Source organism: Ixodes scapularis, unplaced genomic scaffold (assembly GCF_016920785.2).
Source record: "Ixodes scapularis isolate PalLabHiFi unplaced genomic scaffold, ASM1692078v2 PGA_scaffold1__304_contigs__length_218370807, whole genome shotgun sequence".
Taxonomy (NCBI): Eukaryota; Metazoa; Arthropoda; class Arachnida; order Ixodida; family Ixodidae; genus Ixodes; species Ixodes scapularis.
The window spans coordinates 190,812,107-190,830,025 of record NW_024609846.1 but is presented as its reverse complement, the minus strand read 5'-3'; the positions used below and the strand labels follow the sequence as shown (position 1 = coordinate 190,830,025).

Sequence of the window (17,919 nt, the reverse complement as noted above, 5' to 3'; positions counted from 1 at the left end):
ATTGCCCAGCAACCGGAAATCATAAGTAGAGTTCCAGCCTGTCGCGCATGCGCATATCAGTCAAACCTGAATCGAACCTTTGTCAAACTTTTCGCAAGAAGCTAGAAAAAGTTGAATCTGGTCAAACTCAAAACTCAACCAATTACACTGATACCCGACAACTTTTTCGCTTTCTAAAAGCACGGCACAGCCCATCACCTACAAGCATGAGTGCACGGATCGATTTGTTACCACAGGAAAATATGTTTGCAGGGTCTGTTTTTTTAATTTATGCAAGTTGTAAAAATTAGGTGCTTGTGGAAATTAAGTCATTTACAGTAAATAGCTTTTAGTCATTGCAAAGCCACCCAGCAGTTTGCTTGTTCCACCTTGGTTGCCTGCCTTTTATGTCGCTGATTGGTTTAAATAGAGCAAAGCCATATCACACTATTAATGACAAAGATATCACCATAAAGGTCTTAGTCATGTCTCATTACAGTGGGCTCTTCCATTGGCGCAATAAATTTTTCGCAATGAGCTGATGGCAGCCGATAACATCAGCTCGTAAAAAAATTCACAATAATAAAAAAAAAACATTACTTCAGTGCTTTCCTGAAACATCTGTTATTGTGGTTCATTACTTCTGAATAAAAATTAAGTTGTAGTTGTAATTGAAGCACATTTTAGCCACTGCAATTCCAAAATACAAATTACAATGGGCACAACAATTTTTTTCCCCGTACTGAGGCTTTTTTCTATGAATTCACGAACAGATAGAAACATGCACAAAATCTGGCTCATTGCCCTTCTGTCAAACCATGGGGTTTCATCACAAACACACATGCTGTCATTCACAGGACAAATATGTGCCTGATAAAGTTAAAGGCGCGTTCACACTCTTGCAACCGAGTACGACCGAGAAAGACTTCTTGGGACCGGATGCACTGAGCGGAGCTGGTCCTAAGAGATCGCAAGAGGCTTAAAAACCGGTTTGGTCTCTCTCGGTCGCACTCGGTCGCAAGAGTGTGAACGGGCCTTAAGTTGCCAGGATGGCGGGGAACCATGAAATTGGTGCAAATATGATTTACGCATTGAATATGGCAACTATACACCGAAATTGTCATAAAATCTCACCAGAACATCCAGCTTGTCTTGCGAGGCAGCGTAAGTGTTAACCTCCTTGAGGCCGTCGTATGTGCTTGCAGGGAGCGTGGGGGCGTCTGGAGGCAGCGCAACTGCTACCTTCATGGCTGAGGTAGCCACAACACTCTTCCTTAGCTCGGTAAGCTGCGTGATGATGTTTGCCTGGTTTTCAAGGACCAACACTTGGAAAGCTGGAAAAAGAACATATAGACCCACATGCGGCCCTGAAGTCACGCAGCTGCAATGGCGCTGTTGACAGCATTGGGCATGCGCAGACTTTTCACTTCACGCAAATTTGGTTTCTGTGCACGCGCAGTACCCACACCTGGTGTAGGGGAACACACGTGCTTGTTTGTAAACAGCGTGTCGGTCTATATTTACCACTTTACTATTTAACACGCATTCTTCTACAATGCATGAAAATCAAAGTTTAATTTCGCTGTAATCCCAATTTTTGGAAAATTGAAAATAAAAATAAATGCCATTTGGGCATAAATGTCTGCTAAATTCAAAAGAATGTGCCTGTATCAAATGATATTTATTCGGCTGGGTTTGGCATTCGCGTCTTTGCCACTGTTAACACCGCAACTCTCCCATGACAAAAGTTACACAGAAGTGTTGCTGGAACAGGCATTGATACTCTAAAATCACTAGAGACCCAGATGTAGTCATTTCCCGTCCATTTCACCCTGTGGCTGCATGAAGTGCAGTACTGATGGTGACAGCTCTCTCCCCCCCCCATCCCAGACACATGCACACAGTCCCATAAAATCTACTGGTTCATACTTTTTACTTTTATAAAAACCAAAACCTTCCCCCCCGACTTAAGGAGCACAAAGAGTATGGCTCAAACTGCAAACGGGAACACTGGCTTTTGTCGTGACCCAGAGGTACAATAACCAGTTATCCTCAACAAACCTAGACAAGATAAACAATAAAACATCTTTTGTCAACTATCAGAGATTCGAAAAAAAAACAGGAATGACCTCTCCTTGGGAACAGTGACCTTGTGTTGCGACAAAATTCTGTTACAGAATACAGATTAAAACGTTAAAAGGCGTGAACTGATACAGGACGAAAAAAGACACGTACGACAAGACAAGCGCCAAGTTTCAACCGATTTAATATAACACCAAACGTCGGCAAACTGTCGATCCCCATCAGATATATACACCACCATGCAACAAGATAAAGGTTCCTATCACTCATCGCATGCAGCCACCAAGAAAGACAACTTCATTTTTCAGCACAAAACGGAAAGGCATGCTTACGCATTTGTTTTTTTTTTCTTTTCCTTTCCTTTTTTACACTGGGACATCAAAAATGTGAGTTTATCGGATAAATCTAATTTTATAAAATTTTATTGGCAAATGTTCGTTTGAGTTTTTCGGTTTTATCCGAAAACACGGCATGCTAATTATGTCCCACTAGCCATACAACTCGCCTGTACAAACCGAATTAGTGTACATTGCACAGCTAAACAGGTCTGTTTGAACTAAAATCAAACACATTGTCTATTGCTTCCTTGGTGCGCCGGAAGTGTGATGAAAATGGGTTGTAATAGCAGAAGGCATACATGCATCTGAACTTTTTTTTTACATGTGTTCACATAGTCCAAGATTTCCTAACATATGTGAAAATACAGCCAATTTTTAATGTTCACTGTGGAATATTTACATAAATGGTGATGAAAGATGTGTGCCAGCGTGTAAACGTTTTTCACGTAGGTTTAGTATTATCGAATGGGGATATTTACGTATACAGGCTGATAAAAGACGTGGACCAGCATGTAAATGCCGTTTATGTAGGGTGATTACTATTCAATGTACTTTGTCTTAAGGCCATCATCAGGGTATGCATTAAAGGTGTGCATTAAACACGGCGCTAGAAAATAGTGACGCCGGGCACTGATATAATACTATACCCGTGCCATGCCAAGTATCATAAATTGTGTCCAGCACTCCAGAGATTTCGCTGTGATGATGATCCTGAATGTGGATTTTACAGGAAAGACGTTCCTCAAAAAGAAAACGCACAAAACACCTGGTGCCATGTTTTGCAGCAGCCTAAATGTCAAGGGTGAGAGGCACTACTACAGATATTATACTTCCTCAAATAAACTCTCCCTGGCAAGGGCAGCAGCTGTGGTACAACTGAACTAAATTTAATAATTTATTTTTGCTTGAAATAATGAACAAGATTACTTAATCGAGGGTTTGGAGTTAGAAATGCCACTGACCTCAATATTTTCAAAGTACACCTGTAAACAATATGTAAGGCTCATAACATACGCAGCTAACATTAGAACATATGCAATAAAAGAGGTTGTGCTATCACATCCCCAGCAAAAATTACAATAATAAACCAGTAAACTGATAGACCAGTAGATTCCTATTGTAAAAAGTAGGTGGGTCCTATAGTACCGATAGAGGCCCATTGGTGTATTGGTCAAATAGAGGACTACTGGTGTATTGGTCCATTAGAGGCCTATTTGTGTGTTTAGTTCAGTAGAGGCATGTTGGTGTATTGGTCCAATATTGGCCTACTGATGTATTTGCCCTTATTGGGACATTCTAATGGGCTTCCTCAATGGGCCTCTACTAGCACATTCTAATGGTGCCTGGAACATGTTCCCGAGTGCTATGCTCATCGTCACTTCATTTGAGTTCCCTCTATCTTTGCCTGACAACGTCATAGAAGTGTCATGCTGTTTCATGCCACGATCTGGTGGTGGTAGAGCAGCAGAAGGCGGGTGCGGTAGGCCCCTGTTGTGCTGTAGCTCGTCTCCAGCTTGATAGTCCATGGAAGATTCAGCAGCCAGGAGTTGGGACGCTACAAGAGCGACAGTTGTGTTTCCTATTATTCGCTGGAACACATAGGGCCAACCATTAGGATTGCGACATAACACAGCATCCAGCTCCTGCGACATAATTTGTCACCATTTTGGGGCTACCTTAAATGCATAAGCAGCATAGGATGGCCAAAGACAGCAGTCACAAATGCATTCAAGGCACTATACTATAGGTTGTTTGCGCATGACGTCAATCCGCCATTTTGTTGTTAGTTTGGTTTTTCAAACAAATTTACTACATTGAAGGATTACATCGTAACCGGTTGAAATGATGTCAGCGGTGCTCTGCGCATTTGAGAAGGCATGTAAATCCTTGAAATGCTCGAGTTTGGCACATTCCAGACAGATCGCAACAACAAATGGTGGACGAAATCACGTCAGTGAAAACACCCTATACACTGTTCATTATGACTACTTTGCATAAACATTTTCAGGTATATCCAGTGAAAACGATACAGTGCACAACTGTACAAAACATGCATAAACATACCACAACCGGGCAATAAAAATGGTGTTTTCGTCATTAAACTCAAAAGTGGTAAGCAAATGTAGTGTTCAAGATGACTGAAAACATTTGCAATAAGTTAGCTATTTCGTAAATTCTCATAGTAACAAAAAAAATGAACATAAAAAGATAATGCATTGCTTTGTTTGCTTGTCATAATGACAATCGGTATGAAGTCTAAAGAGAACAGCCGTACACTTGTTGCAATGAAATTGACTCAAACTTGAAACTGGTAGACGAAGGTAACATTTTTTCTGAGAATGAATATTGCACTAAACATGTTTCCAGAGCAAATGTACAACCTACTTCACTCACTTCTATTACAGTTTATCTAGCTTGCCGAATTCTCTCCTGATGGTGCGAGACACAGACTCCCACACCAACATTACCACCAGCCAGTGTTCTTCTGCCATGCGCAAGTGGTACATTACCGACGGCGCACATTGCACAGACGTCAGTAAGAATCGGTGCATACAGCTCACCTCCAAGGACAAGACAGGCTTGACAAAAAAAAAAGCATGTATATCTGAGCAGGCCTGGCAATCGAGTGCTACCCTTTCACACGCTCTGAGCCAGCTAATGTCTTTCTCCTTTACTTGCCCACATGTCACACAACTCGTCATTTTGATGAGATGAAATCAACTCTGGTCATTTTTTCCAATACAGAAGGTGGCCACAATTTTAATTGATTCACCAGATGAACCATTGTATGTTGTTTTAAGTTTCAAAAACAAGCTCCATGGGCAACAAAAAACACCGGATTGCCTGGTATTCCACTATGATAGGTGATATCAGCCACCTCACCCAATTTAAGGCGGAAACCCCAGGGCTTCGGCGAATCCAGCCACACAAACGACGTCAAACCTGTCAGTGCCAAAGCCACTGCATTACAGTGCCCAGTAAGGTGTATTCACCCTCCTCCCACAGCACCCTAGTGAAGTATTAGGTTGCACCATTTTTAGGCATAAAAGAGATTAGAAAATATGAAGATACAATTTAAGCTTACCGTGAAATTCTGAGCAAGTGTCCTCCCCAATTTCACTGCCAATTTCACATTTCCTCGCCGTTCCGGGAAAGTGCGCCCCTCCCCGCACCGCACCCGTATCACGTACCAGGCTGATTGCGCCCAGGGAACACTGGCCTGCGAAATTCAGTCCAAGAATCCAATCCAATCCTACTTTGCAGCCCTATCAGCCCGGTCGCCACGCACCACTTTCGCTTTGTTTTGGGGTTGTCAGGTCGGCTATGCATTCTTTCACAGCGGCAAAGAAAATTGAGGTCGTCCAATGGCGTTGTGAAAACGGGAAAAACATACACCTGACGTCTCGACACATCAAGCTCTACCGGATACGGGAATGGGACAAGAATTTTGAAAATTTGCTACAGCCAAACTACAAGAAAGTCAAACTTCGACGAAAGCTAAGTAACGGCACGCCGGTGTTCAGTGAAAACGTGGATGATGCACTCATACCTGGAGCGCGAAAGAAGTGCAGAATGAGCCATTGGCAACCGGCTTCTTTCTGAAGAGGTTGTCAAAATAGCCAACGGCACGTAGTTTGCGGAATGCTGCAAACTTTTTCTTGTGACAGACTCTGAGGAGTCTTTTGGTGGTTTTGAAAGTGATTAACATAGCAGTGACAAATCTTTGGCCTAATAAAGTCTATGTTCTCAGAGATAAATAAAACACTAAATCCGTGTACACTGCGCTTTTTTTTTTTTTCTGGTAGAAAAATTTTGTCGGTGCCATCTTGAATTTTGGTGCTCTTTCGGGATAGAGCTCCCCCACCCCCCCCCCCCCCCAGCTTAATTGCTAGTCGGGAGTGATTTTCGCAGGGGGTTCTACGCATCTGCATTCTTGACTTGCATATACAGTCACTGTTTACAGCTAAAAAAGCGTTGCGGTTTGCCACAGCTGCTTCCACTGATTCTTCTTTTCGGCTGTAATGCAAAAAGCGGATATGGTGTGATAATCCTACGTGCCGCTACTGCATGGCAGGGTTGTTGCACCCTTTGTTTCGATATCAGCTCTCCTCACTTTGATACTTCATTTATGCCTAACAGCATTGGCATCGCCTGACTGGGACTTCTATTCAAGAAATACGATATCGATAGAACGAGGTCACTACTGGCATTTTAAAAGAAAAGGACCAACGGTAAGAAAGGACAGAAAAAAAGAGAGGTATCGTTTCGAACAACCACTGGCTAGGTGGAATCAAAAATATGCCAAAAAAAGTTTTTTTTTTTTTTTTTTAAGTACGGTGACATATTGATGGATGCAGCTTGTCACTCGGCACAGGCAAGTCATTTTGCGGTTCGTGCGGAGGCTGATGAAGTTAAAAAGGAAATTATTTTATTTTCTAAACTAGAAGGATAGTTGTGTCGTGTCTACTCATTGCTAATGTTTCACCTGACAGGCACAGATTGACGGCTCCTTTCTCTTCGCTTTCGGCCACTGAGCGAAGAAAAAGCAGCCGTTGATTCCTTGTCCACCAGGCTTTAAAGATGACCAACGAAACCATAATCCGCAAGGTAGGAAAATGCCCCTCGCGCCCTCCTCTTGTCACCCTCCCCCAAAAATTATGGGACGGCAGGGGCTTCTTTTGTGTCGACTTTTTCTGTAGGGATAATCCTCAAAAAGCGCGAAATGAGCAGCTAGCCGCGAGCGCCACAACGACCTTGAGACGTCCAGGTGTCTTCCCTCGTCGACGCGGGCACGCTCAATCCGCGAGATTGAGGAAGCCAGCACGACCGAAAGCTTTCTCTCATGAGCTGCAGGTCCGAGGCCGCTCGGTCGGTGGAGATCGAGGGGTCGTGGCGGTATGCTGGGTTCGTACCAGCAGCCGCTCGCTGGCATCGCGCGGCTGATGGAACCGTTCCCGTGTCTGCACAAGGATTGGCTTGCGCAATAAAAGGTTCAGGTCGTCGATAATACATTTATTTCCGAAACTTATAAATCAAGTGGCTTTCGCTAATCTCTTTATTACTGTTTGAAACACACCTCTCATAGGTTGTTCATCCCATTTTGGACTCTTTCACGTATTTATTCGTCCTTACCTCTGCCTGATGACTGTTTTATAACTTGATAAAGATCTTTAAATATTTGCGCGGGCTTGCGCGATGAACGCTGTCCCGGATCTATCCAAAATTGGAAAGATTGGTGTCAGGAGGGGTTAAACAAGCAAACCGAAATTCTTGCTTCTAATGAAGACGGCACAATCATAAGATAGGTTTTTGCTTCACTTGCCTCCACAACGCCCCATCGTTTGCTCTATTGCAACTTCTCAGTAACATAGCTGTATACCACATTTTACTCATGGTTACTATACATGTGGCCCTACAGGCTTTCCCGTTATGGGCGAGTCGACTTTTTAACGACCGGCGACTCTCCTAAGTGAGAATCAATATTATCACCTTCCCACAACATCCACCCCTTTCTCTCTCTCGCCCCCCCCCCCTTTTCCCGAGTTTTGGAGATATCAGGCCACTCCAGGAAGCAGCCTGCAGACTGCGTTTTTTGGCTACTCATTCTCAACACATTCAAACGTGGAAGCAAGCACATCGCATGATTGACGCCCAGTTTATTTGCAACCTAAATAATGTGGCTCCACTGTTGGGACCCAATCAATTTCATCATCAATCATTATTTGTTACGATTTCATGGTGAAAGTGTGTTCGTCGTGATGCCACAAAGGTGATGGATTCAAAGGGAGAAATAGGTCCTCGTATTTATTTTGCAGAAATACTCGCTCCTGTGACGCTCTAGTGCGTAAGGTCAAAGCACCCGAGGCACTGCGTAATACTTTACAACTGTCGTTGACAATGAAATATTTGTGGGAAGTGCGTAAGATTGTTTACACCACAAAAGCATACCACACAACACAACAAAATATTGCAATTGCAAAAAAAAAATATCAGCCTGCAAAAACCGTTGCTTTCCTCTCTCTTTCTCTTTTTTTGTTTTTTCGCGCCACTACAAAAACATAGTGGCTGAGCAACGGAATTCTATCAAAACCTCGCTTCTTGGATAAAGGACACCAGGCTATATGGTAGTGAATTTGCCAGAGAGTTTGTAGAAATAATAGGCGACCAATGAACCTAGGCTTCAGCACAGATCATGCCCGGGATATTTCAATTTTCCTTCCACGCGATTAGAAGGCAAGACGCTGGGCGGATTCATGTGCACTAACATACTGCTTCTAAGAGAATGTACCAGATTTATAGTGCATGTCAAATTAGATGTAAATAATTTAATCACTGTGCACAAACATTCCCGGCCTGGAGGATGACCTATCTTATGATTGTGCCGTCTTCATTAGAAGCAAGAATTTCGGTTTGCTTGCTTAACCCCTCCTGACGCCAATCTTTCCAATATTAAATCCGGGACAGCGTTCATCGCGCAAGCCCGCGCAAATATTTAAAGGTCTTTATCAAGTTATAAAACAGTCATCAGGCAGAGGTAAGGACGAATAAATACGCGAAAGAGTCCGAAATGGGATGAACAACCTATGAGAGGAGATGTGTTTCAAACAGTAATAAAGAGATTAGCGAAAGCCACTTGATTTATAAGTTTCGGAAATAAATGTAATATCGACGACCTGAACCTTTTATTGCGCAAGCCAATCCTTGTGCAGACACGGGAACGGTTCCATCAGCCGCGCGATGCCAGCGAGCGGCTGCTGGTACGAACCCAGCATACCGCCACGACCCCTCGATCTCCACCGACCGAGCGGCCTCGGACCTGCAGCTCATGAGAGAAAGCTTTCGGTCGTGCTGGCTTCCTCAATCTCGCGGATTGAGCGTGCCCGCGTCGACGAGGGAAGACACCTGCAGGGGTGAGACAGGTGAAACAGGTTATGGAGCAATTTTTGGAGCAGAAAAATCTGGATTTTGGAGCAGCTTAGGATCACAAAAGTCTTGTTTTGGAGCAGCAGTTTATGCATTTTGGAGCAACTTCGAAGCAAAAAGGTCTACAGTTTGGAGCAGATTAGGAGCAGAAACTGTTAGAGCAGCTTTCAGCTATTGAAATCATAAAAAATAATATAAATCACATAAATCAGATTTTTCTTTTTTAATCATTATTTTTGTCCACCCTGGTTTTAATAAGTTATCAGTGCCGATACGCACCAAGATAAAATATATTTAAAAAAATAAAAAAAAAACGGGAAAAGCAAACGCTAGTTTCGTGCGCATAGATGAGGACAGGAAACACAGGCTTTCTGCAAAGTTAGGTGGGTACCAGGTACCTCATAAGCCTGAGGTACCTGGTACCCACCTAACTTTGCAGCAAGCCTGTGTTTCCTGTCCTCATCTATGCGCACGAAACTAGCGTTTGCCTTTTCCGTTTTTTTTTTTTTAATTTTTTTAAATTGTAGTGCAGAACCTTTTAAAGCGGTGATTCAAAAGCATGAACAGGGAAGCACGGTTTACTACAACTAGACACCTATGCACGCTCGTAGAAAGCACCGTGCAGGTAGAAAAAAGAAACTCCCCACAAAAGTGAGTCACAAGGTGAATAGTGAATTGGTAGAAAAATTATCAGCGCCACATGCACGCTAAATACGGGTGTGTGACCGATTCATTCGATTGCTTACGCACTGGAAGCAAGTGTGCGATAACCGAAAGTACTCACGGCGACGGCGCCATCCATTTTGACGAGATAACGGACGCAAATGAACAATTACACAATGGAGGCGCTCAATAGCACTTTTAAGAAAAGGTTTACTCTCAAAACGAAAAGAATATTTTTGTTAGCTCATCTTGATAGCCTGTGCAACGTACCTCTCGCGGCCAGACAGCAAGACCGCGTGACAGCGCACCGGTAGCATGCAGTCACAAATGACAGCGTAAAGTAGTAGGAAGAGGGGAGAAAATAGCACGTATCATAGGTATAGAAGGGTACTACAGCTAAAATCTTCGAATCCAGCGGTTGCTTGCGCCACCCTGTACCCGTGCCGTGTACTTTACTACGACGAGATTGAGTGTTGTCAACCAAGCTCTCGTTTCCTGCTGAATCTAGTGCCGCCCCTAAATTTTTTTTAGTTTTTGAGTTACTCTTGGCACAGTGTGGCGCAATTTCAACCAATTTAATGTTTCTGGCACAACTAGGCGCAGAAAACTGGGTTTGTATCAGAATAGCGCAATTGGGGCAGATGTCACACCCCTGCACCTGGACGTCTCAAGGTCGTTGTGGCGCTCGCAGCTAGCCGCTCATTGCACACTTTTTGAGGATTATCCATACAGAAAAAGCCGACACAAAAGCAACCCCTGTCGTCACATGATTTTTGGGAGAGAATGAAAAGAGGAGGGTGCGAGGGGCATTCTCCTACCTTGCGGAATATGGTTTCGTTGGTCGGTCTTTAAGCATCAATCAGAAACTGCTTCTTAGCCTACGTGATTTTGTGGCAACCACATGAACCAAGAAAGCACGGAGGAAGTTGAACTTCTGCGAACAAACCAGAAATCTTGATGGTAGGCAGTGCACATAAAAGAAAGCCCTCTTAACTATTCGCTTAATACCGGCACATAAAGATCAAGTCCCTCAAGACATAAGCTAGTACTGTATCCAAACCGGTATATTCAGCTTTAAAAACTTTTTCGTGCTGGTTTAGCGACAGGCAAGTGAACCAGGTCAACTGCAAATAAATCAATGCACTATTACAACTTTCACTCGGATAGGTGTCACATAAGCAGACCTGCCAACCTACAATGGTGAAAATACTACAAGGGATGCCAAAAAACACTACTATTGTGTGAAGGAATACGAAAACTGATTTATACTTCAAAAACTTGGTTTAGGTAAGAAAAATGCCTCAACTAGGGCACAAACACATCATACATTGCACGCAATGTCTTATTCTTTAGAAGTAGAAGTTTGGGTCAACACTGAGGAAGTTTCAGCATATGGTTCTCTTAGGAAGTTGTTGTCGAACACTTGTTCATGGCACCTTCCAGACTGGCTGCATCTCACAACTAACAACTGTTCAAGAGTCTTTTTCGACATAGAGGAGCGGAACTGCGTGTGTGCCTCCTTCACTTTGCTGAAAACTCTTTCTCCTGTGCCTGGTTTAACGAAGACGTTAAAGAGCAAAGTTCTTGCTCTTTAACGTCACCACAACAACCGCTGTAAACGGCACGTTGTGTTCAATCAAAAATGTCGTAAAAGGCATTCTGCTCGGGTAGTGTCGTAATCCGTTCATCGACTAAAGTACCCTCCAAGCTTCTCGTTGGTTTCATCTAAATTTGCAGAGCCCTTGTGTTTTTTTGTATTCAGATGACAGAATGTCCCGGCGACCAGCGTGCGAAATGTTGACATCACAGCGACAGACTACAAAATGTGAACATTTCGCCCTTGCGCGACGTCTTCATAAATGGAAAGTCGGATAAATAGCTGGGAATAAACACTTGCATGTATTTTTTTCCCGCCATCTTGTAGCAAAGATGGTTTCAAGGGATCATGAGTAAAAGTTCCAGTAACACAACGTACAACGTTCGCCACAACAAAGGAGATTTCCAGTTTTGGATTAAGATGGATGGATGGATTTTAGACGCTCAGCTCAGTAGCGGCTATACCACCCCTTACATCACTGGAGCGGTAGCTTGCGCCCCCTGGCATACAAGTCACTATCCAGTGTTGCCAACCCCAACTTGTAAACAAGTGAGATGCAGCTTAAACAATTTTTTTTCTTTACAGGGGGGAGCGGAAAATCATACAAATATTGTTGTTAATGCGATAACCTCAAGAAAGCGCTGGAAAGCGGACACTTTACGATAAAATCGTAAAACTTGGCAGGTATGCATAAGCATAACAGAACAAATGACATGCAGCTTAAATTTTCTTTACGGTCAAGGTGGTTCGAAAAAGGCATGAATTGAACCGCAGCAACTAAACAGAGTTGGCGACACATTAGAAATGAGTAAACACAATACAACTATCCTCCTAATTTAGAAAAACAACTGCATCTCAATGTTGTGAAAATGTTGATTGGGGCGAAGCTCTGGTGGGGCTTGTCTGCGTAGACGCTGAGCCGCAGGATGCCGAGCCTTTCGTTTTCATCCATGTCACGCTGCGGTCAAATGCTCAAATGCGCATATAACCACATTCCATACCACACATTCTCTTTCTGAGGTGGATGAAAACGAACGAAAGGCTGGGCATGCTGCGGCTCAGCGTCTACGCTTCGCCCCAATCAACATCATTCACCACGTAAAGATGCGCTTTTTTTGTCTTACACAACCTTAGGAACACGTGCTCACGTGCTCGTGAGCACATGAACTCACGAGCGAAGCACGAGCACCCGACGCCAAACATGGCTAGCCCCTAAGGAGCTTCGCCCCTAACAAAAAAATAAATAAAAGCCGTTTACAGCTCCCTGTAATGCTGAATTAGAGTGCAGCTCTTGAGGAGGAGGGGAGGGAACTGAGGGTGACATTTTTTTTTTCTGGGGGGGGGGTTACGTAACCAGGGGGAGGGGTCACGTGACCCCCACCCCCGCCCCATCTTGAGGTCACGTGACCCCCAAGGTCACGTGATCCCCCTCCCCGAGGTCATGTGGGGGGTCACGCGGCCTTCCAGCGAAATTTTTCCTGTAGATTTAGCGGGAAAACGTTTCCGCTAGATTTAGCGAGGAGATTTTTCCGCTAGATTTAGCGGGGAAATTTTTCAGCTAGATTTATCGAGGAAAGTTTTCCGCTAGATTTAGCGGGGAAATTTTTCCGCTGGATTTAACGGGGAAATTTTTCGCTAGATTTAGTGGGGAAATTTTTCCGCTAGATTTAGGGGGAAAATTTTCCCATAATGCAACGCGCGGTAATGGCGACGGGGACGCCGCTCAAGCCAGAAACGGGCGCCTAAGAGCTGCGCTCTAAAAGAATCATCATCAACAATTAGAATTTCCTGCTTACCCTCATCAGCATCCGCATCAACTGCAGGATGACTTGCCTGTGCCGAGTGACCTGCTCCATACATCAATATGTCACCATACTCTGACAAAAACTAAAATTTCTTGGCTAGATTCCCGATTGCTACTAATTAGTGGTCGTTCGAAACAATACCCCTAGTTTTTTGCCCTTCCTTACTGTCGGTTCATTCCTTTCAATATGCCAGTAGGGATCTCACTTGGTCGACATTGCGTTTCCTGAGGGAATAAGTTTCTTTTAGGCGATGTGAGGCCGTTAGGCATCAAGTTTCAAAGTGAGGAGAGCCGACACTGGTACAAAGGGTGAAAGAAGCCAGCTATGCAGTGACAGCGTTTATGATTATCACACCATATCCACTGTTGTGTGCGTTACAGCCAAAAAGAAGGACAAGTGGAAGCGACCGCGGCAAACCGCGGTACCTCTTTAGCTGTAAACAGTGACAATATATGTGAGGCAATTGCGAGTCAAAAATGTGCATGAGTAGAAAGAAGCCTATGCGAAAATCACATTCTGAACCAACAAATGCCTTGCATGATCGCAAAGTTTCTCAACTCTGGTGTAAGGTGGCGTGTAGTGCGGTGAAGGGGCGCTAAGAAACAATGCCAGGTTGCAACAAAGGCAACTCATCTTCAACATTTTTTTTTCTTGCTTTAGAAAAAAGTTTATTTTGAATAAACTTTCAGAAATTAAAGACAAACTCTTCTTCTAATGTCGGTATCTTTCACATTTGTACTCTGACAACCTCATAATAGAATAAATGCATGTTTAGGCAAAAAAAAAGACTTTTTCACAACTTTAGAATATTTTTTTTCATGAGGTATTTCGTTATGCAGCTTCAAACATTTTTTTTTATTTGTAAAATGTCTACGGGGCTTTCAATAGCAAAAAAAACTTATAATTACCAGGTGCAGAGCGATAATTAAACAAAAATATTAAGAAAATTGCAAAAAAAAAAGATTTTTGATGAGGTTTCTAAAACTATTTTAACAATTAAAGTTGCATAAACATCACAACATAGCAAGGTAAAAGCCATTCGAATTTCATAAAATAAAATCCGAGGCATTTTGAAAAAAATTAGACTCACTTCTTTATTGAATGCCTAGTTGTGTGCCCATTTAAGAAGTAAAAACACGCACACGCCGTAAAAAAAATGTTTTCGGCAAAAATATTTTAGGGAACATATAAATAAGGAAACAACATAAAAGCTCTTTTCTGTTCTTCCTTTATTTATATTTTACCCCTACCAGCACGCTCTTCATTCCAAGTATTTTAGGAAAAGGTTACGGACTTTGGGGTAAAGAGCCATGAATTTTCTTTTTAAAATGGGAAATGGTCAAGCGTAACGTCTGGGATGTTTGGCGTGGAATGAGCCCCATGCCAACAGTTGCCTAAGCGGCAAAATTGAAGAAAGAAAAGATTGGGCGGTAAGTAAGAAAAAAAGGAGGGAATAAGTCAGAAGGAAGTGACCTAGAAGACAGGAAAGTGGGCAGACAAATGACTTCAGACCTAGGTGGGCTGTAGTTGTGGAGAGAGATGTACTATTCGAGGTGAGAATTGCAGAGAGAAAATGTCTATTTCCAACGGAATGACTAGTCTCATAAGGTGTGCAGATAATTAAGGCTTTTAACATGTGTAGTTTTCCTGGAAACATAGAAGCCCCGTTTCTTAGCTTGTTAGAACCTGTAATCGCATGTCTCTGTCAACAACCACAACACACCTCTACGTGGTCTAGGGTTAAATCTCTGCACTCAGTTTCCCATCTTCTAGGTTATTTTTCTTCTTCTCACTTTTGGTCAGCTACCTCATTTTTCTCTCCCTCTTTACTGAGCCCACCGCTGCAACTGTCGTGGTTTTTGAGGACCTTAAATAAATGTTCATGCTGCCAGTTCATCAATGTCTCTATTTCCCTTTCTCCTTAAAGCATGTGTACGGTATCATCATGATAAATGAACATGGCAGCTTTGCTGACCTAAAATTATGGCTTGTTAATTGTAAAGACGCATAAATGTAGGTTTGGTAAAACTGAAAGTAAATACCCATCATATCTGTAGCCAGGCATTCCGAGCGAGGTGGTCACGGGCAATGTCCATCAGCCTCTGTGATAGGCAACGTCCAATTACTTTCTGACAAGCAAGTACTTCCTCCTTTGAAAGTTCTTTTCCCTCAGGTGTGTGCCATTGTTGTTCCAGGTAGAAGTTGAGAAACCTAAAAAAATTTAAAGCAGTCCTATAACGTGAGCACTGTGTCATTGCAGTAGGTTCCTAAAACTAGATACAATTTGTTTTATAACTAAAAGCACTGGGCAAACCACTGCAAATTCTTTTGATTTCAGGGTTGTTTGTGCAATTAATAGTGGATTTGGACAACATAAACAAAAATATTGACAACACAATAAATTCCTATGATTGGTCAAACCTGACAACCCCAGAAATAGTTGAAAGCTAGATAATAAGGCTTCAACTGGTATGGGCTGTGATGGAGATCCAAGACTAAGGAAAAGGAGAAATAGCTCCCCCATGTGTCTAGTTTTCCGCTGCCTCGAGCTGCAACATGAAATTAAATGCCTCCATATTAAATCAGAGAAATTTAATAATGTTGCTATCAGCTCTATATCTCTGGGATCCATTAAAAAATTTTATTCATTTTGGTCAAAAATTCATCTTTTTTTTTGTAATCCTACGTTTATTTTGAAAGAGGGAAGGGGAACAAAAGCTTTGCTGCATGGTCATTTTGAGTGCTAAGAGCTATTTGTTCTGTGCACAATGATTCTCAAGATGCATAAAATTTCTAAAATTTTAAGTATGACTATCTATTGCAAGTGACAGCCAGCACATGTACACTCCAACAACTGAACAATGACAATGAGATGCTGGCAATGGCAGCAGCTTGCACAGTTCATTTGTCGGTATTTGCATTTGTGAGGCTAGGTACGTATCATAGCTATCAAAGGCTACATACAGGCCTTTGATAGCTATGAGAGCACAGAGCATAATTCTCCCAGCTGTCCGAATTTAAAGGCACTTATGGTAGCTGCATTATTCACAATGAAAGAAATCAACAATTTACGAACATCAGAAGCAACAAATGGCAATAAAAATTGTGTGTTACAAGCGATTTAAAGGGAAAGCATATGTACTAAAGGACTGAACACTTATTGAGGAAATAATGAGATATCTGGAATTTCCAGTTTGCTACAATAGAAAGGTGCTTTACAATGCAATATGTGTGCACTGCTGATGCCAGGCTATTACTCCTCAACCCCATTCTACAATGGGTTCCAAAGCCCTCTACCGGCTTAAAAAAATATAAATAAGCCAACAGACAGTGTTGAAATAAACTTTCCACAAAGGTGTCTTTAGGTGGTGCATTCCTCATACTAAAATTTCATCAGTGCCACTTTTAGAGCAAGCCAACCGCCCCTCCCCTAATACAGTAAGTTCCAAAAAAAAAAAAGATTTTTTTAAACGCAAAAGTAAACTATGCATCGCTGTATGCTCAGTTTCGGCCCAAATGTAGCTCTAGAGGCCCCAACCGGATGCCAAAATTACAGAACCAACCGATATCTTGTTCAAAATACGTTTTCAGTAACTTGCGCCATTCAGCTCCATTTATTCAACGGCTCCAGCAGCCAGCATTTGTCTGTCGAAACTTTCAAAAAATCGCTCACAACTTTCGAGATAACGGTTGGTTCTGGAACTTTGGCCTCGGGTTTGGACCTCTAGGGCCACATTTGGACGGAAACTAAGCATTCGACAATGCATAGTTTATTTTTGCAAAAAAAAAAAAAATATATATATATATAATAAAAGTTTCGAAGGGTGACACGCTCTATTCTAAAATATTAATGCGGGGAGGGGTCGGAAACTCGGTCTCGACCCGGCTCTTTTGAGGCACCAGAGAAAGCCGTCGCTGGACGAATTGGAAATGAGTACTGAGTCAGCGCTCCGCATCGTGCCAAGTTTGAGCCGTCCGTTGATGCAATCGTCGTGTCCAATCTGTGACCATTGTTGGCCTTCGCTGATGAGGACATCTCTATCAGCATTACGGCTTTGTCGGCGTAATGCTGAAGACGACAAGGTTTGCCGAGAAAACATTCTAATGGCCAATGGAAGCAAATCGTGCTCACCGTAGTTGCAACCGGACAGGGTCACTGACTTGCCCCAGCGTGGGCTTTTCTTGAACACATTGATCGTGAAGAAACCTTGAAACGTTGGTAAACTCGGTGAAATTTGAGCATTTTCACATCCTCACGCATTTCCCAGCCCCACCCGAGACACTTTGAGAAAAGATCGATGGATGGACAGATGCTAACCTGGCGAACCTGGCAGAGCCGTGTAACCTGGCTAACCTGGACTGCAGCTGACCTGGACTGTAGTGTTATACCCTTGATAATGGGCGGTAGCTTGCGCCACCTTTCCTAGGTGCCTTGTTTTGATAACCACTGCTCATGGAAATAGCGAGCGCTCGCAGATTTGGGACTACTTCCATAAATCCCTGCAAGCAACACCGCGCGCGTTGCACTCTG

General features: G+C 42.9%; 1 long non-coding RNA gene across 1 annotated transcript; it reads right to left on the bottom strand.

Annotated features, from left to right (window-relative positions):
• Window positions 1-3,872: 3,872 nt before the first annotated feature.
• On the bottom strand, window positions 3,873-17,596 carry LOC121835981. Its single transcript, XR_006077749.1, has 3 exons — window positions 17,521-17,596; window positions 15,431-15,599; window positions 3,873-3,988 (listed from the first exon to the last, which is right to left on the bottom strand). It is a non-coding gene; the product is annotated as an uncharacterized LOC121835981 (long non-coding RNA).
• Between the last annotated feature and the right edge of the window lie 323 nt (window positions 17,597-17,919).